The 14,365-nt window shown below is 39.6% G+C and overlaps 1 protein-coding gene across 2 annotated transcripts in view; it reads right to left on the reverse strand.

The window, feature by feature from the left end:
• Positions 1-14,365, reverse strand: part of LOC106092216 (serine-rich adhesin for platelets) — a 327,217-nt gene that overhangs the window by 24,307 nt on the left and 288,545 nt on the right. Inside the window, exon 2 of one of the 2 annotated variants that reach the window (XM_059364235.1) lies at positions 8,525-8,577. The exons of the other annotated variant lie outside the window; for it this stretch is intronic. The gene's annotated coding sequence lies outside the window, so the exon portion shown is untranslated. The remainder of the gene's footprint in view (positions 1-8,524; positions 8,578-14,365) is intronic. 2 annotated transcript variants of the gene reach the window in all.

The raw sequence follows: 14,365 nt of genomic DNA on the forward strand, positions 1-14,365 counted from the left end.
AAAAAAATAAATAAATTAATATTTGTCTCTTTTTAAGCTACACTCTCTGCCAAATGGAAGAGCCACAAAATATAAAGAATCAAAATGAATCATCTCCATGCAACAAATTGTCTTTTGCTGTAAACGAATCACTTTTGGCTTAAAAGAATTTTTGAATTTTTGCGTAAAAGAGCCACCCTTTACCAAAGACGGAGTTCATAAAAGTTTTACCATAACTGAAGTGACTTTAACATCAAAATGTGGTAAATACACGACTAACGTTCAACGGTGGTGTAGAATGGTCCACAGTTAATATAAAAACAGTACTTTCCCAATAAAACTTTTTGTCGTGAAGATATTGCAAACACTATATTTTTTTTTTCGTGAACGCATGTGTTAGTGTGCCCATCTCTGCTTTACAACTTAGCAAAACATTTACGACGATGACATCGCCTTGCGGTTCCTTTTTTCTATTTCCTGTAGTAGCGTCACCATTTAAAAAAGTCGAACTCATGTTGGTTATTAACGAAATGGTGTTTGAGTCGAAAATCCTGTGGGCGATAAAAAGTTTCGACTCCTTTAATTCGCCAGGCCCTGATGATGTATCAGCGGTTGAATTACAAGCTGTGTCCAATAGATTGGCTCCTTGGCTTAGTGTCATATACTCTGCTTTATCAGCATGTCGTATACACCTGTGGGATAAGGCTACACAAAGGTCATTTTCATTCCAAAAGCCGGAAACTTTATCACACGAAGGCGAAACATTTTCGTCCCATATGCCTGTCATCCTTTATGTTGAAGACTCTAGAGAGACTGACAGAAACACATAAAGAGTAATTTTTTAGGAGCTATAGGAAAGTTTTTCAAAAAAAAAAAAACACATAAAATTCAGAAAAATGCATGAAGATTATTTCATGCAAATGTTGACCGTGGCTCCGCTTAGTCCAATTTTGTCATACTCTTTCGAATATTTTGGCCCGTATCTTACGAATAAATGCTTCAATATTGTCCAAACTGTGACTTTTTTTGGATGCATTGGTACCTCTTGCAATGCTTCTGGCTGATCTTCATTCCAAAATCGATAATTCTGCTTATTTACGTTCCCATTGAGCCAAAAATGAGCTTAGTCGTAAAATGGAAGAAGCGCGCGATAAACTTTCTTAAGAGAGCTCGCATTTTAATAATAAAATTCAATAATTTGCAACCGTTGTTTGTCTATAAGACGATTCAATTGCTATCTCTGGCTTTCCTTTTCCATTTGCAAAGAAAATATCCGATCATTGAGCTCGTCTTGAAAGAGAAACACAAAAAAAAAGTAAAGTTTAGTGATCTTCGCCCTACAGGCAAAAAACTTGAAAATGAAAAAAATCGGGCACACGGAGCAACAGCGAGACCCTTTGTCATTGTCTTGTTTTCGAAGCCATCAATACAACTTTCAACAGATGCACAGAATCATGTATACCATGGAAGTAGTGTAATTATCGTAGAAAAAAACCAGTTATTACACAAAAACACATGCATTGGGAAAAGTACAGCTAATAGACAAGGTTGTCGTTTGAATGTTGTATTTGAATCGTACTTCGCAATAAGTAAGATTCAAATACAACATTCCAACGCACGGCCCTTGAAGCCATCAAACCTAATATAGTTGAAAAGTCTTCTATCGAAAAACGAAACACATTCCATAGTAGTTGGTGTGTGTTGCTATCTCTGGCTTTCATTTTCCATTTGCAAAGAAAATCTCTGATCATTGAGCTCGCCTCGAAAGAGAAACAAACACCAAACTGAAGATGTTTGACAGTGAAACAAAACACGAAACATACGTGATCTGTTGAAACCAGTGTTGCCAAAAAGATAATTGCTAGAAAAACCTTTAAGTACTTATCCCCAAATCAAGATCTTATCATATGAGGAATCTTGTTCCACCATGGCTTTAGGGCTACACGTTGATAACGTCTGCCATAGATGTAGTATTTACTTTACTGATCTTGCCGCTTATATCCTCCATCAAATCTTCACCCGGCACGGGATAACTATGAGCACCACACAGGCTGGAACTTCGAGCTCCGATCTGTCTGTTGTTATCACGAGAAGCTTAGCTGCGAGCGACCGGGCACGTCCAGAGGTTGCGGATAGTGGAATTCTCCATGCGGAGTAGCTGCAACGACAGTCGCGGACAATTATCGGTATTGAGCGGAGAGTCTCAATGAGAGGCCAGGCGGCAACGGCTCATGCATAAATACAGAGATTCTCCCTTACTTCCTCTATCTATTGGGTTCGTACCGCAAAAGCCATCCAAATCACCACCTTGTGCAACCGACCAGACACGTCAGGTTGAAAATTCATGTTCTAGAGCAAAGTTCAGCGATGCAAGATAAATCCTCTGGATCAAGTTGAGTATCGGGCATATTCACATGGATACGGTAGCAATATCTGCAGACACCCACCGATTGTATTTCGTTCTTGACAACAGACCGCCGCCCATAGCAACTGATGAACTTTACCTCTCAATAAATCAGAGTTAATCGTCTCTCAGCCTCCTTATTTTCCATTAGATTGGGGTTGATGCCAACTTGTTTAATATAAGCCGATCGGTTTGGATGGCAATGAGGATATCTATTCTCCTTCTTAATATGTTAAACAAGTAAAAGCGTGCCAAGTTCGGCCGGGCGGAATCTTGAGAACCCACCACCATGGATCAGTTTATGCTCAATAATAAGGGGCCTCATTTTTATAGCCGAGTCCGAACGGCGTGCCGCAGTTCTCTCTCTCTCTTTGGAGAGAAGTTTTACATGGCATAGTACGATGGGAGCTATATCTAAATCTAACAAATAAATTAAGCGGAGATACTTGCAATTAAGGAAGTGGTGGATTGGCTAAGATATAATGTCATTACGACGATTGGCATAAATATCTTCTCAGACAGCCATTAAATCCCTGGAGAACGTATTTCTGAACACAAAAACCGCCCTCGACTGTCGCAGATCTCTCAACGAGATGGCTGAGCAGTTCAAAATTCACCTGTCCTGGGTGCCGGACCACAGAGATATCTCGGGAAACTGTAAAGCAGACGAGCTTGCGAGACTAGGAACTACCCTACACATTCCAGGGATACTGGAATCTGTGGGTATCCCTCTAGCGACATGTAATTCATGTTTTCAGAATCAGTCCCGAAGAACAACAAATGAAAGATGGTCACAAAGAGGGAGCTGTGAGCATTCCAAATTTATGTGGCCTAATCTAGACTTGAAGAGGTCTACTGCCTTGCTGTCATTGGCTAGAACAGACGTCTCAGTCATTGTATCCGTCATGACAGGTCACTGTCTAATCGGAAAACATGCAGATAGACTAAAGGGTGCTAGAAAAGACTTTTGGAGAAGCTGAGAGGACATCGAAGAAGAAGAGACTATAGAACATTTACTGTGATCTGATTTAGCGGACGTGAATATTCGCAAGTTATTGGGCGTTTTAAAGCGAGCTGGATGGTTCAACGGTAGGAACTAGAAGGTATCTTCCTTCTTATGTTCCTGTGGCATCACAATAGACGAAAACGTCTAAGTGAGTCTGATGGCAGACTGCCACTTAAACCTAACCTAACCTATATCTAAATCTGAACCTATATGGCCCATTTGCAAGCCCCAACGAATCTGTAAATAAGAAGAATCTGTGCAAAATTTCAAGCCGTAGCTTTACGCGTTCGACCGCTATCGTGATTTCGACGGACGGACGGACATGGCTAGTTCGACTCAAAATGTCGAGACGATCAAGAATATATTGGGTTGCCTAAAAAGTAATTGCGGATTTTTTAAAAGAAAGTAAATGCATTTTTAATAAATCTTAGAATGAACTTTAATCAAATATACTTTTTTACACTTTTTTCTAAAGCAAGCTAAAAGTAACAGCTACTAACTGACAGAAGAAGGAATGCAATTACAGAGTCACAAGCTGTGAAATAATTTGTCAACGCCGACTATATGAAAAATCCGCAATTACTTTTTGGGCAACAAAATATATACTCTATAGGGTCTAAGACGAATATTTCAAGGTGATACAAACGAAATGGCTAGATAAGTACGCCCCTATCTTATGATGGTGGGTATAACATACTACTGAGATAATGTTGGTTATATATATAGCCCATTAGATCGTAAACCAGCGTTTTCATGAAAAATTGCAATGAACTCTACTCAAGAAGAAATTTTATATTCAACATGAAGCTTTCTGCTGAATATCGACCGCAACGATAGACCTTAATGCCCGGTCATGTCTTCGTCCTTCATATACAAGAGCACACACATACATATATGCATAAATGTTGGTGTTTCTCCTATGCTCCTGTGTTTGCAGAAAACTTTTGCACAAAAGTCATTGTTTTATGCTCCTACTAGTTACTCACACCTCAGGGTTATCGCCATGTTTTGTCCTTTGATTTTTCAGTTTCATTTTTTTTCGCTTTTTTTGTTGCACAATATGGGTTGGTTTTTATTTTCACTTTTTCTCGTGTCTAGCTGTTTAACATGCCACCGCTTGTGGTTCTCTAGAGCGCCACTTATTTGCTACTAAATACACTTTTGGCGAAATTCGTTATCTCAGAATTCAATTGTTTGCCCCTGCAAATGGCATATCAAGGCAAACAACAGCATGTTGCATTCTGGGCAAAGCGAAATAAAAGAAAAAGAAGCTGAATAAAATAAATGGCACACAATGCCAAGAAAACCACTACTGAGCACTGGCACAGAGCAAGGACATGACTGCGCAAAGCCATCGGTATAAAGGATATTTGTTCAATTTGTTTAAGAGAAGTGTCATACATTTTAAACAATGCAACCCATGGATATGAATTCGCGAGGCAATGTCCTGCAGATCGAAGAAAATTAATAAAATAAAAATGTGAAATTAAAATGGCATATGTCAAACAAATGTAATATCGATATGTCTAATTTCTATATCCTACCCGGCCCGTTTTACAAAACGCAAAGAAATAGATGACCACTTTATTGAATATACTGATAGACTCGTAATCACTCCCTGATTGGATTGAACCATATAATGAACATCTTTCGTTCATGAATTCTTCGTGTGCAAGCTACAGATCACATTTCAAATGGGGTTATCTTCTTATTTCACACAGGTGACTTGAAGTTATAGACCATTGACTTCTGACTTAATTGTATTTACGATCAATAGGGTATCAAAAGATCGGCGTGGCCCCACTTTAGTCCAAACTCTCGTGCTATAATATGCTTATTAAGAACATGAATGCTGTTGGATTCAAGTTAATGCTCCTGCTTAACCTCCTTTTAATTCCCTAGGAACCTCCTTCTTATTGCCTAGTCCGAACGGCGTACCGCAGAACGACACTACTTAGTAGACAAGTTTTACCTAGGCGAATATCGCTAGAGACGAAGATTATCCCCGGTTAAATTTTTTCTGCTATACCCACAAGGAACCAGCTCAGACGTTTAGTGTTATAATCAAACAAGTAAGAGCGTGCTAAGTTCGGCCGGCCGAATCTTTGTCGAATCGCATTTGTCGAGTTCTATGCGCAGTATCTCTTTTTGGGCAAACAAAAAATATTGAATAAGAAAGTGCTTTTCAATATTTCAGTTCATTCGGAAAAGAATTGCCCCTTGTAGGGGCTCAAAAAACAAAATCGGGAGATCGGTTTATATGAGAGCTGTATCAAGCTATTGATCGATTCAGACCATATTAGACACGTATATTGAAGGTCATGAGAGAAGCCGTTGTACCAAATTTCTTTCAAATCGGATGAGAATTTCGCCCTCCAGAGGCTCAAGAAGTCAAGATCCCAGATCGGTTTATATGGCAGCTATATCAGGTTATTCACCGATTTGCGCCAAACTGAGCACAGTTATTGGAAGTCATAACAAAACACTTCTTGCAAAATTTCAGCCACATCGGATAAGAATTGCGCGCTCTATTGGCTCTAGAAGTCAAGATCAAAGATCGTTTTATATGACAGCTATACCAGATTATGAACCGATTTGAATCACACTAAGCACAGTTGTTGGAAGTGATACCGGAAATCGGACGAGAATTGCGTCCTCTAGAGGCTCAAGAAGTCAAGACCCAAGATCGGTTTATTTGGCAGCTATGTCAAAACATTGACCGATTTGACCCATACTTAGCACAGTTTTTGGAAGTGGTACCAAAACAAAAATTTCAGTCAAAACGGACGAGAATTGCGCCCTCTAGAGGCTAAAGAAGTCAAGATCTAAGATCGGTTTATAAGGCAGCTATACCAAAACATGGAACGATTTGGTCCATTTACAATCCCAACTGACCTACACTAATAGAAAATATTTGTGCAAAATTTCAAGCGGCTAGCTGAACTCCTTTGAAAGTTAGCGTGCTTTCGACAGACAGACGGACGGACATGGCTAGATCGACTTAAAATGGTATAACGATCAAGAATATATATGTACTTTATGGGGTCTCAGACTCATATTTCGAAGTGTTACAAACAGAATGACTAAATAAGTATACCCCCATCCTATGGTGAAGGGTATACAAATGCATACACATTCGCACATAAATTACTAGATTGCGGATATAGGAAAACGAACAGAAGCACACGGATAGTGTAAACAACTTCGTATGGCTTCGTACTGCAGACTCTATTTTAAAGCTATTTCATTTATCACATTATATCGCTCAGTCATTTCGTTTTCAATACATTCTGCTGACGCAAAGCGCAGCGTTAAGATGTTCCCTGTATACTCGCAACTCATCATTTGTATGGGTGGATCTTCATTAGAGTTCATCAAATGTTCCAAAATCCGCTCGTTAACCAGATTCTCCACTTGAGACCGATGATCTGGTGGAATCTTTCCGAATGCACTGCTGACATCGATGACTGCATTACGTCAGCTCCTCTCTGTTGCAAACTAGCCACTCTGGTGTAAGATGGCGGTTCCTTACCTTTTTCAGCGACCATCTTCCCCTACCGTGGTGGCTTAGACGTGCTTTTGGAAGTCACAGTCCTCCATGAAGACTTAAGGGTCATGCATGCCTCCTACGTTTCTGTTCCGACTTTGTCACCTTCTGTAGAATACAGTCTGGAGCCTCCATTGAGGGAGGGTCTTCCCAGAGTACTTGAAAGCGAGGAGCCCCTTTTTTTAAGAGCTTTTGTAGAGTTATGCTCTTCGGGAGATCTGATTCGCTTTCCAGCTTCCGTAGAAGTCGTTGGATTGACAGTTCTATCCTTATCAGCATCCTCTTTCGCCTGATTGTGCTGCCGGTGTAGTGTGTCTCAGTCTCCTTGGTCGTGCCCTATTATTGCCTTCTCGGTCTTTTTGTGAGCTTCGCAAATCCCTCCCTCAACATTGCCGTTATCCGGTTGACCTCATCTCTCGATTCGGCTGCGATAACTGTTTCATTGACACTGTGACACCTTCGCAGGTCCGAAGGTTTTTATGTACGTCGTGATCCAAAACCACCTGGGTGGGTCAAATTTACAATTTGGAAGAAACGGCCATATATATCCCAAAATTTCATACTTGTGGAAAGAAAAATGGAAGAAGACAGCAAAAAAACAACATCCCCTTCAACCACTTCCCCCTCCAGTAGATTTTTTGTAAGTGAAAGTAACATTGTCCAATGTCAACTAACTTCCTCACTAAGACAGTTTCTGCATGAGTTGGGCTAAGGCACGTACTTGGCCATATTCTTCATCCCACAATTACAAATTATGAGCATATATTATTGGATATATGAGCATATATTATTGGATCTATCATTTTATGCATCATAACTCAAGTTATGTTCATTTTTTTTCAATAAAATATTTTTTCTTTTTATGGTGGGGCACAAAACCTTTTGTAGAAAATGAGTGCGATTTTGATGTGATAAAAATTCGCTGAGTTATTGATGTTTGAAAATCAAAGATCCCACCCAGGTGGGTTTTGGATAAAGGCTGGGGGCGCATCTCTATAGTTTATCCATCTCTTTCTCATTCGTTAGTCTGACGACTTGTTTTGCGCTTGAATCATTACTCTCGACTACAGGTGCCAAGGCACCCACATCTATAGCAAACATGCTACGGTCTGATGCCACCACCGCATCTTTGGAGTCCATTTTGAGCTTACTTCTGCAACCTGAAAGGCTTTAAAATGTTTGCATAATTGGTAGTCCTATTCCGAGATGTAGATATGTATTGAGGTGCGAAAAGAAAGCATGTTCGCTCCACTCAATGATTACTTCTAATCGAGTAAATCAATATTTGTTTTTCATGCCGATTTCAGTTTTTTTTCTTCGAGTGACCATTGAAACCGTATTCGGGTTAATATTAAGGCTCGTGTCTGGATAATCCATGCAAAAAATCTGAAGTTTTGCCACAATTATATTCTTGATTATAGCTGATGGCCACGGTAGCCAATGCTTTATCTCACATACTATACTTGTAATTACTATAAGCTTACGAGTAGTATGCATTAAATAAATATTCTGGATTTCTTCGTAACTCTGTATGGAGTAGTGTCTCAAAATGTGAGTAATTACTTTTGTTTTAATGTTATGCCCTTACCTAAAAGTTAGTCTTTGCAGTGAATAGACGATACGAACACAAGGAGCACCCACCTGCAATGAGAAGTTATAGTTTATATGAGTAACCATACAACGTAAATATTTATAACCACATGTTATTAAGGGTGTAAATCTATAAAAAGCCTTAGAATGATTGATTTTTCATGAACAAATTTTAAACATGCATTTAACATGAAATTTAACAAACCAGAAATTGATTCATTTGAAACAGAAGCTCATTTTTATACCGTCCACTATATGATGGGAGGTGATATTTACATCATACCGTTTGTAGCACCTCCAAATAATCGAGGGCCTTATAAAGTATACATACATACATATGTATTGGGTTGCCCAAAAAGTAATTGCGGATTTTTTAAAAGAAAGTAAATGCATTTTTAATAAAACTTAGAATGAACTTTAATCAAATATATAATTGCCATTTTGTTCGATAACCTTTTGCCATCTTCCTGGCAAATTTAGTATTCCACGCTCATAGATCTTCTGGCCATTATCTGCAAAAAACTGAACCAAGTGCGATTTTATAGCCTCATCATTGCCGAAAGTTTTACCATTTAAGGAGTTCTGCAAAGATCGAAATAAATAGTAGTCTGATGGTGCAAGGTCAGGGCTATATGGTGGATGCATCAAAGTTCCCATCCAAGCTCATTCAGTTTTTGGCGAGTGACCAAAGATGTGTGCGGTCTAGCGTTGTCCTGGTGGAATATGACACCTTTACGATTGACCAATTCTGGTCGCTTCTCCTTGATGGCTGTATTCAATTTGTCCAATTGTTGACAGTAAACATCCGAATTAATCGTTTGGTTCCTTGGAAGCAGCTCAAAATATACCACACCCTTCCAATCCCACCAAACAGACAGCATAACCTTCTTTTGGTGGATATCAGCCTTTGAAGTGGTTTGAGCTGGTTCACCATGCTTGGACCATGATCGTTTTCGACTAACGTTGTTGTAAACAATCCATTTTTCATCTCCAGTTATGTTTCGTTTTAAAAACGGATCGAATTCATTGCGTTTAAGGTGCATATCACAAGCGTTGATTCGGTTTGTTAAATGAATTTCTTTCAATACATGTGGTACCCATATTAAAATTGACGCCAAACAAACAAATGTAAACAAAATTTCGCGCACTTTTTTTCTAAAGCAAGCTAAAAGTAACAGCTGATAACTGACAGAAGAAAGAATGCAATTACAGAGTCACAAGCCGTTGAAAAAATTTGTCAACGCCGACTATATTACTACTATATTACCGACAATTACTTTTTAAGCTACCCAATATATAGCATGTGAAATAAATGTGTATATGTTCGGAAGCGTGTGTAAAATTATCAGCTCCAAAATTTGCACAAAAACTTCTTATTGGTGTAAATTGGTCTTCCGACTTGCATTTTTAAGTCCCTAGAGGACGAAATTATTATTCGATTTAGAGGATCTGTTGCATATTGTGTTCTGTTGTCTTTGAAAATGCGTGCCAAGAATGGTCTTATAACGACCAAATCGTCCCGTTCTAAAAATTTATACTAATGGCATAGTGGAAAATCGATTAACCAACAACAATGGCTTTTCAGAAATAACGAGCTCAGCAGGTGCCAACAAGCGATCGGCTATTAAAAATTGATCGGGTGTCTAAGCATGAAGCTCCTGCGAATTGTCCGAAAGTGGAGACAGCGGCCAAGAATTCGAATAGACCTCAATTCGCAACAAAATACTCGATAATTCTTCCAATGTGAACTTCATGTCATCAACTTGCCGCTTAAAACGTGCCTTCAAATTTTTACATCAGCCCCCCAAAGACCTCCCAGCTGGGATAAAACGCCATGATAGGCCCTGGTGAACGAATTTATCGGCACAACACAAAAATTCGCACGAATGAAATCCTTGAAGCCCTTTTCAATTTCTATAGAAGCACCAACAAAGAGAACATAGTGTGCGGACAACCACGACTAGCATTAAAGCGTTGTATTGCTGCCAGAAATTTAGCAGACACTGCTTCCAAATTAATTACTTTACTTTAATTGGCTATGACAGAATATTTGTTCCACTAGCCGAACGAAGAATAGCGTTCCAAGCGCCTCGATCTTCTGCGCTCATTTTTAAATCTCTGACACCAAGTTTCGAGGTGTCACCCACAACTTGATCTTTCCATCGGGCTTTTGGTCTTCCCGGTTTGCGTGTACCGCCGTGTTTGCCTTCAATAGACTTCTTTGCTGGAGCTTCTTCATCTATTCTGACAACATGCCTAGCGAACGCATCCGTTGTATTTTGATGCGAGTAACAATGCTATCATCGTCATACAGCTCATATAGCAGGTGGTTCAAACGTCGCCTATAATATCCGCTTCCAAATGAATTGCTTTCATAAATATAAAAGCAGAAAAATACATAAACGTATGCCTTAAGGTCTAAACAGTATGAGCGAGTCGAGGAAATTTCAACCCTTCAGAGTGTGTCAAAAAATCATAATTTTTAACTTTGACGACTAAAAAAAGCTTTAAGATAGTTTTTCAGAAAAAAAAAACACTTAAAATTCAGAAAAAATGCATGAAATCTTTATTTGGATCGATAGAACGGTCCATATAATTTAATGTTTAAAGATTATTTCATGCAAATGTTGACCGCGACTGCGCCTCAAATGGTCCATCCCCTCAGTCCAATTTTGGAATACTCTTTTCGACATTTCGGCCGGTATCTCACGAAAAAATGCTTCAATGTTGTTTTCCAATGTGTCAATTGAAGCGGGCTTGTCTGTATAGACATGAGCTTTAACATTGCCCCACAAAAAATACTTTAAATGCGTTTAACGCACGATCTTGGCGGCCACTTGTGCGGTCCCGAGCGAGAAATGAAATGTTCACCGAACTCGCCTCTCAATAAGTCCATTGTTACGCGTCCATTTTTGAAACCACATGTCATACAAGTCGAGCTCTTGCATTTGTGGCAAAAAAAAGTCACAATAGCGCTGACCATTCACAGTTATCTTTGAAGAAGTACTGTCTGTGTTTTCCGATGCCTCAGAGAAGGCATACGAGGGGGTAATTTGTATTCGAGTAGAGAGCCGTAGAGAAATTGGTTTAAACTAAGACTAAGGTCGCATCCTTGAAGTCAGTTTCACTGTCTCGTTTGGATATGTACGTCGCAGTTTTGGCATCTGATCTTTTGAAGAGAATTGCACAATAGGTTGGACCGCAAAGAAAAACGAATCCAATTTAGCATTTCATCTAATACCCAAAGGCCCTCCACAAACGACAATACCTCAGCATCAATCAAATACTAGGAAGGCAAAGAATTGAAAATCTCACTTTTATTCACAGTCCATTTACGCAATTCGAATTTAGCAGCAGAAAGGTTATCTTGCGCCAGGCTCGCGGTGTCAAGTTCATGGTTGCCCGTTAAAACGTTGTCCGCCTGCATAAACCTACGTTAAATCTGTGCAGCAACGGGAAAATCTTTTTCGTTATCTTCGGCTAGCTTCAACATTGTACGCATCGCGAGGTAGGGCGCACTATTAACGCCAAAGGTCACCGTTTTTAACTCATACTCCTGTACTGGTTTCGTGGGAGAATCTCCTAATAGTATGTTTTCTAAAGGCGTAAGAGCATATTAAAGGCATATTGAATCATTCGCCTTCTTACTATAAGAAGCATCAAATACTGCTGTAAAGTGGATTCGACATGAATTATTGGACGCATTAGAAACAACGCGAAGTTTCGTTGTCTGTTTCTCAAAGTTAATGACAGGATGGTGCGGAAGATAACCCGAAAGTGTATTAGATGGAGGGTTGGGTAACGGCCTCATTTGTATTCATTAAGGACTTCATAGTAAACGGACTTGACCAACAGACTACTCATTTCGAAGAAATTGCTTCATAATCGACTTCTGGGATTCCCCATGTATTCAAATGAAGCCAACTACATCTTGACTGGTATCATAACAATATATCTACCGTCCGAACTAGATTCTCCTCACACAACTTATTCGATGAGGACAAAAGCCCTCGACGTGGGGTTTCCTCTAATTCGCAAAACCGTATCAGAACCGTATTAAGCTTCTATTCATCTCGAACTGTGATAGTTATCGATAATCTTCGAATGTGAGACAGAATGTCATATAAACTGGTCTCCCGTTTTGACTTCATTTATTATTATTCGATGTGTCAAAAATTTTGTAAATGGTGACACGGGGCGCGGCTAACAGACACCGGCACTTAGATGGGGACACAATACCAGACATGAATCAACTTAAGGACGTGGTATGGAAAACAATTAAGGATTTTTACCTACCCTACACCACTACTGTGGTACAGGATATTATAATTTAGCGCAATTGTTTGTAACACCCAGAAGGAAGAGAGATAGACCCATTGATAAGTATATCGATCGACTCAGAATCACTTTCTGATTCGGTTTAACTATGTCCGTCTGTCTGTCTGTCCATGTTAATTTGAGTACAAAGTACGGGTCGCAGTTTTCATCCGATTTAGATATAGCTCTCATATATATATATATACATACGAGCCGAACCGGGCCCGCTCCACTGCGCCATCTTTAACTCTCTAATATCTTTTAAGGGTGGGGACACTTCGCCAGAATGCGGATATGGATTTCATGTCATTGTAGCCTATGACGCTGAACGCATTCAAATGCTGGCGAGAATATCGGACAAAGCAGTGTTTATCCCCTCTTGATGTTGAGGACATTTGTGACGTTCAATGCCATGCATGGTCATTTAAAAAGTTTTCCCCAAAGGGGCGCCGTTCGCACTCGGATATGAAAAAAGGTCCATTATCATTGAGTTTAAACTTGAGTGAGAATTTGCCCCTTCTCGGTTCCAGGTGGTAAGGTTCTTCCTTGGGGTAATGTTCCCATTAGGGGAGGGATGGCATCTCAGATATTTCGACTCAAATATGGATATCACATTCGTGCTGCACTTCCATATCCCTTTAATTTGGGCCCCATATTGCCATGGACGGTATGTATGAATCGCTTGGAGGGTGTTTTGGGGCTGGGGTAGCCACCGGCACTTTGCCCTGAAAATAAATATCAAATTCATATTGCCATAGTCGGAAATGAAGTTCTGTTTAGGACTCCAAACAGCACTTGGCACCAAAATTGGATATCAAAATCGTTTTCTACTCTCAAATACCTTTCATTTGAGTTCCATATTGTCATAATGGGTCAAATAACACATTTGAACTATCTATAGGAGGAAAAGCGCCACCTAGACTTGAACGCAGATTTTAATGTCATATTCGTAATCTACTCCCTAATAGCTTTTGATTTGAGTCCCATATAGCCATGACTAATATGTCCCACCATTTGATACCCTTATTGTGCCCATCGGACCACTTTCTAATATGTGCGGCGTTTTTGCGATACGGGGGAGCGTCCGCCTCCACCCGGTATCAAAAAATTATATAGCCTATGTTTCCTTCCAGACAAAAGTACACAATCTACGAAAATTTTAAGAAAATCAGTTCAGCCAGGTATCGTATAGTCATAATTGGTCTAATGGCGTTTTTGAGGGGTGGCGTGACCCCCTATACTTCGATCTGATTTTGTATGTCAGATTCGAAATCTACTCCTGAATACCTTTCATTTGACTCCCATATTGAAATTAACGGTCAATATGTAATTTTGGGGGAGTTTTGGGGTTGGGGCGGGCCGATGGGTACTTAGACTCAAATTGGTATTAAAATTTGATTCTAAGTACCCATATATATTCGTATTATACTTCCCAATACCTTTCATTTGATACCTATATTGTCCCGATCCGTCCACTTTTGATTTTGGCTTGTGTTTTTGGCATAAGTGGGAGGGTCCGTCC

This window comes from Stomoxys calcitrans, chromosome 3, assembly GCF_963082655.1.
Source record: "Stomoxys calcitrans chromosome 3, idStoCalc2.1, whole genome shotgun sequence".
Taxonomy (NCBI): domain Eukaryota; kingdom Metazoa; phylum Arthropoda; class Insecta; order Diptera; family Muscidae; genus Stomoxys; species Stomoxys calcitrans.